This window comes from Malaclemys terrapin, chromosome 25 (genome assembly GCF_027887155.1).
Source record: "Malaclemys terrapin pileata isolate rMalTer1 chromosome 25, rMalTer1.hap1, whole genome shotgun sequence".
Taxonomy (NCBI): domain Eukaryota; kingdom Metazoa; phylum Chordata; order Testudines; family Emydidae; genus Malaclemys; species Malaclemys terrapin.
Window position 1 is genome coordinate 3,827,708 of NC_071529.1, and position 6,713 is coordinate 3,834,420.

Genomic DNA, 6,713 nt, shown 5'->3' on the forward strand with positions numbered 1-6,713 from the left:
GCTAAGCGGCCGTTACCCCTCACACCACAGCGCGGGAGGGGCCAGCTCTCGAGCGCAGACTACCCCAGAGCATTGGCCATCCCCATCTAGCCAATGACAAACCGCCTGACTCCCTCGAGGCGCTAACGCCTCGTGATACCCTAACCCACGAGGGCATTGACCTCCCGAAAGCCAATAGGAGATTCCCTTGGAGCCCCGCGACGGCCGCCACTTAACCAATGAGGAATCGCCTCGCACGCCGCTCCCACCGACACGCGCATCACGAACCGACTCATTTCCCCCTACTCTATCCCAGTTGATCTCGTGACCTCCACTCTCTGATTGGCTACCTTCCAGCCAATGGGAAATCGTCAAATGATTTGTTTACCCAGAGATTAGTCGGGGACGGTTACAGCCGCTGCAGCCCTTTCCCGCTCAAAAACAGGGTGGCTGCTCATTGGTCATGGGTACAGAGGGGTTTAGAAACCCAACAAGGTGATTGGCTAACGGGTCGGGAGGGGGAAGCAGAGGTTACCTGGCTAGGGCTTTCTACATTGCAATTTGTGCACAAGTGTCATGGCCCACCCAGAGGCACTTACCCTGCCCCCGCCACTGACCCCACACACCAGGCACTGACCTGCCCACCCTCCCACCCCCACCACTGACCCCACACACCAGGCACTTACCCTGCCCCCGCCACTGACCCCACACACCAGGCACTGCCCTGTCCTCACCCCCACCACTGACCCCACAACAGGCACTGCCCTGCCCTTGCCCCCGTCACTGACCCTGCCCACCAGGCACTGCCCTGCCCCCTCCCACCACTGACCCAACACACCAGGCACTACCCTGCCCTGTCCCCGTCACTGACCCCGCACACCAGGCACTGCTCTGCCTGCTGCCCCATCAGTGATCCCACATGCCAAGGCAGTTCTCTGCCCACCACCCCTGTCAGTGACCCCACACACCAGGGCACTGCCCTATCCACCACCCCTATCAGTAGAGGTGAAAGTAAGCGAGTACGGTACGGTACGGCGTACTGGCAAGAGCTGGAACGCCGTGCCGGACTGGACCAGCTTCTCCGGCGGTGATTTAAAGGGCCCAGGGCTCCAGCCGCTGTGGGGAGCCCCGGGCCCTTTAAATCACCACCGGAGCTCCGGCTGCTGGGCTTGGGCGGAGATTTAAAGGTCCCGGAGCTCCAGTCCCTGTGAGGAGCCCTGGGCCCTTTAAAGTGCCACCCAAACCCACCGGAGCTCTGACAGTGCTTTAAAGGGCCCGGGGCTCCCTGCAGCGGCCGGAGCCTCTGTCCCTTTAAATTGCTGCTGGAGCCCTGCTGCTGCTACCCTTTGAAAGGCTCCCCCTCTTCCGGTTGAGGCTACGCCCCGCTCAGGACTCTGGTGTACCGGTAAGCCCTTTAAGTTACTTTCACCCCTGCCTATCAGTGATGCAACACATGAGGGCAGTGCTCTACTCACCACCCCTAACAGTGATCCCCACACACCAAGGCAGTTCTCTGTCCACCCCCTGTACCAAAGTGACCCACACACACCGGGGGGGGATAGCAGCTTCTGCAAAGGATTCAGAGAAAGGGCTGGGCTCCCCCCACCTTACCCCCAAGTTGCCCACTGCACCGTTCCAAATGAAAGCAGGATACCCATTCTCTTTCCACTGACCAGACAGTGGCCCCAGGAGTCCTGGTGTTGTTCCATCGATGCCTTCCTTAGTAGTGGCCCACTGTGGTGGCCACCTACTGAGACTAAACCTACAGCTGCCCCATCTCCCATGTATTCAGTTGCCATTTTTTCTGAGGTGTTTGAAAGTAGGCTAACTTCAAAAGAACGGGGGTGGGTCGGAAGTTGCAGTGGGAACACCTGTGAAGAGGATACATCTGGGACCCAGTTTTCCCAAACATCATTGTCTTTATTGGACCTAGTGTTGCCAACTCTTGCTATTATATTGAAAGTCTTGCCATTTGGGGCATTTTTAAAAAAACCCAGTTCCTGGAGTCAGGTGATTATATGAGGCTCTCAGTTTTCATTAAGTCCCCCTAAATACTCAGAAACCAGAAGGCAAATAAAAAGCATCTAACATTTATTATTATTATTTTTAATCTTGTAATTTTTAAGATAGTCTCATGTTTCTTTGGGATTTGATTCATGATTTTTGAATACTTGAGGTTGACAATAGTGTGCATCCAGATTCTTATGGCCTATCTGCCCATTTGAGCATACAAATATGATACTTGGGTGGTATGTCAAGATGTCCATGTTTGAAAGGAAACTCCTTGAAACAAAGTGGAAGATTTAGAAACATTTTTGATGTATTGCGCTCATGTGGGATTTTTCATGTCATTTTACTTTGAGTTCCTAGCATGGCAATCAATTTTCTTGTACTCCCTGACATTTCCCATCATATGTTCCACTGGGCCACCAGTTTTCTGATTGCGTTTAAGATAGTATTTGATAACACTGTAGGGTGAATTAATATATTCATACTTTTTAAGGCCAGAAAGGACCACTATGACAATCTAGTCTGACCACTTGCATAACATAGGTCAGAGAATTGCACTAAGTGATTCCTGCATCAAGCCAATAACTTTTGATTGAGCAAAAGCATATCTGTTAGAGAGAGGTATCCACTCTATAAGGCAGGTTTTCAAGACCTCAGATCATTCTTGTAACTTGGAATGTCTTTTCAGTTTTTCAACATCCTTTTTGAAGTTTGGATGTCAGAATTGGACACAATATCCAGAAATGGTCTTATTAATTCCATATAAAGAGGTAATATCACCTACCTCCCTATTCCTTCCTGATAGTCCTATGCTTATACATCCAAGAGAGGCTGCAGCTTCACACTGGGGGCTCCTGTTCAGTTAGTTATCCACAATGCCCCTTAAGTACATTTCAATGTCACTGCATTCCAAGACACAGCTCCCCATTTTATAAGTATGACATATATTCTTTGTTCCTAGGAGGACAGGAATATAATTAATGTCAGACAATATGGTTTTATGAAAATAAGGTCTGATTTCATTCTTTAATGGAATTACAAATTTGGTTGTTAAAGATAACTGAGCAGGGAGTATTATATATGTATACAGTGCCTAGCAGCATGAGGCCCAGATTTCTTAATGGGGATTCTATGTGCCACTTCAGTATGATGATAATTGTGATAGCTCAGATGACACTACTGCTCAGGAGCAGATGTTATTATTAGTACGAGGTTGCCTCTTCCTAGGCTTATTCAAAAGATCAAGACCAGAAGTATTTGTTAGTCCTGGGGGAAAGGTGCATACTGCTGTCGTCTCCAACTTTGAAGGCATCTACTGTGCCACCAGAGTTTGCCTGAAATGACTGAAGAAGGCTGTTTTTGTTTGAGAGCTTAACAAAGGACAAGTTGGGGACTCTGCAAATGCACAGCTCTAGTGATGCTGCTAGACCTTTACAAGCAACTAGTGCCACGTGAGCTAAAGGAACTCCTATAACTACCAGCAGCAGTAGATTGTTATCCTCTAGTAGTCCAGCTACTAGAGGGGAGCATGACACATCCTAATTCTATTGTGGATTACAAGAACTCATTTCCATTAGAGACCTCCCTGCAACAAAGCAGGGTCTTGGAGATGTAGCAAGTCAGTAACCCCCTTCCTGCCATAGGGATGGAGAGTGAAACATGTCAAGTATATCTGAACAGCCGCCACATCCCCAAGAGCAAGGCACACACTAGTGAGACCTCATCTGGAACACTGTGTGCAGTTCTGGTCTTCCATGTTTGAGAAAGATTAATTCAGACTGGAACAGGTGCAGAGAAGGGCTACTAGGATGATCCGAGGAATGGGAAACCTACCTTATGAGAGGAGACTCAAAGAGCTTGGCTTGTTTAGCCTAATCAAAAGGAGGCTGAGGGGAGACATGATTGCTCTCTGTAAACACAACAGAGGGATAAATACCAGGGAGGGAGAGGAGTTACTTAAGTTAGGCGCCAATATCGACACAAGAACAAATAGATATAAACTGGCCATTAACAAGTTTAGTCTTGAAATTAGATGAAGGTTACTAACCATCAGAGGAATGAAATTCTGGAATAGCCTTCCAAGGAGAGTAATGGCGGGCAAAAAACCTAACTGGCTTCAAGATTGAGCTTGGTAAATTTATGGAGGGGATGATATGATAAGACTGCCGACAATGGCATGTAACCAATCTGCGACTGCTAGCAGCAAATATCCCCAACAGCCAGTGATGCGACACTAGATGGGGAGGGCTTTGAGTTACTACAGGGAATTCTTTCCCACATGTCTGGCTTGTGAGTCTTGCCCACATGCTCAGAATTTAACTGATCACCATATTTGGGGTCAGGAAGGAATTTTCCCATGGGTCAGATTGGCAGAGACACTGGGTTTTTTGTTTGTTTTTGCCTTCTTTGCAGCATGAGCCACAAGTCACTTGCTAGTTTAAACTAGTATAAATGGTGGATTCTCTGTCCCTTGAAGATTTTAAAGCATGATTTGAGGACAAAGGCTAGGTCTACACTACCCGCCTGAATCGGCGGGTAGAAATCAATCTCTCGGTGATCGAATTATCACGTCTCGTGAGGACGCGATAATCGATCCCCGAATCGACGCTCTTACTCCACCAGCGGAGGTGGGAGTAAGCGCCGTTGACGGGGAGCCGCGGAGGTTGATTTTGCCGCTGTCCTCACAGCCGGGTAAGTCGGCTCCGATAGGTCAAATTCAGCTACGCTATTCGTGTAGCTGAATTTGTGTATCTTAAATCGACCCCCCCACCCCGTAGTGAAGACCTCCCTCAGAGGCTCCTCTGAGTAGTTGCTGCAACAGCTGAGGAAGCTCTTAGAAGAAAGGTAATATGGATGGTGAGCGATCAGCTGTTGTGACCTGCACAGGATGTGCCATGTTTGTCTTTCTTCCACAGGACAGAAGTGACTTTGTCTGTACAAAGTGCAAGCTGGTCTCCATATTGGAAGAGAAGGTTCAAGGTCTGGAGAAACAAGTATCAACCCTGCATTGCATAAGAGAAAATGAAGATTTCCTGGACAGATGTCAGAATATGCTTCTACGGGCACAACATTCTGAAGAATCAGAGCAGGCTGCGCAGCAGGGACAGAAGGACGGTGAAGAAATTTGGCAGCATGTGACCTCCAGAAGAAGAAAGAGGAGAGTCCACGTACCAGCAATGCGGATACAGGTGAGCAACCATTTTAATGTTCTCTCCACAGGTACTAATGCAGAAGTGGACTAGATGATACATCTGAGGGAAGGGAGCAGAAGGAGACTGCACCAATTGGAAGGCATGAGATGCACTGTCCTAGGGATGGGGGTTCCACAACCACTGCTCCCAAGAGAAGGAGGCGGGTGGTGGTGGTCGGGGACTCCCTCCTCTGGGGGACTGAGTCATCTATCTGCCGTCCCGACCGGGAAAACCGAGAAGTATGCTGCTTGCCAGGAGCTAGGATTCACGATGTGACGGAGAGATTGCTGAGACGCATCAAGCCCTTGGATCGCTACCCCTTTCTGCTTCTCCATGTGGGCACCAGTGATACTGCCAAGAATGACCTTGAGCGGATCACTGCGGACTACGTGGCTCTGGGAAGAAGGATAAAGGAGTTTGAGGCGCAAGTGGTGTTCCTGTCCATCCTCCCTGTGGAAGAAAAAGGCCTGGGTAGAGACTGTCGAATTGTGGAAGTCAATGAATGGCTACGCAGGTGGTGTTGGAGAGAAGGCTTTGGATTCTTTGACCATGGGATGGTGTTCCAAGAAGGAGGAGTGCTAGGCAGAGACGGGCTCCACTTAATGAAGAGAGGGAAGAGCATCTTCACAAGCAGGCTGGCTAACCTAGCAAGGAGGGCTTTAAACTAGGTTCACCGGGGGAAGGAGACCAAAGTCTTGAGGTAAGTGGAGAAGTGGGATGCCAGGAGGCAGCACGAGCAGGAGAACACAAGAAGGGAGGACTCCTGCCTCATACTGAGAACGGGACGATGAGCAAGTTATCTTAAGTGCCCATACACAAATGCAAGTAGCCTGGGAAACAAGCAGGGAGAACTGGAAGTCCTGGCACAGTCAAGGAATTATGATGTGATTGGAATAACAGAGACTTGGTGGGATAAATCACATGACTGGAGTACTGTCATGGATGGATATAAACTGTTCAGGAAGGACAGGCAGGGCAGAAAAGGTGGAGGAGTTGCATTGTATGTAAGAGTGAGCAGTATGACTGCTCAGAGCTCCAGTATGAAACTGCAGAAAAACCTGAGAGTCTCTGGATTAAGTTTAGATGAGTGAGCAACAAGGGTGATGTCATGGTGGGAGTCTGCTATAGACCACCAGACCAGGGGGATGAAGTGGACGAGGCTTTCTTCTGGCAACTAACAGAAGTTACTAGATCACAGGCCCTGGTTCTCATGGGGGACTTCAATCACCCCAATATCTGCTGGGAGAGTAATACATCAGTGCACAGACAATCCAGGAAGTTTTTGGAAAGTGTAGGGGACAATTTCCTGGTGCAAGTGCTGGAGGAACCAACTAGGGTCAGAGCTCTTCTTGACCTGCTGCTCACAAACAGGGAAGAATTAGTAGGGGAAGCAAAAGTGGATGGGAACCTGGGAGGCAATGACCATGAGATGGTTGAGTTTAGGATCCCGACACAAGGAAGAAAGGAGAGCAGCAAAATACAGACCCTGGACTTCAGAAAAGCAGACTTTGACTCCCTGAGGGAACTGATGGG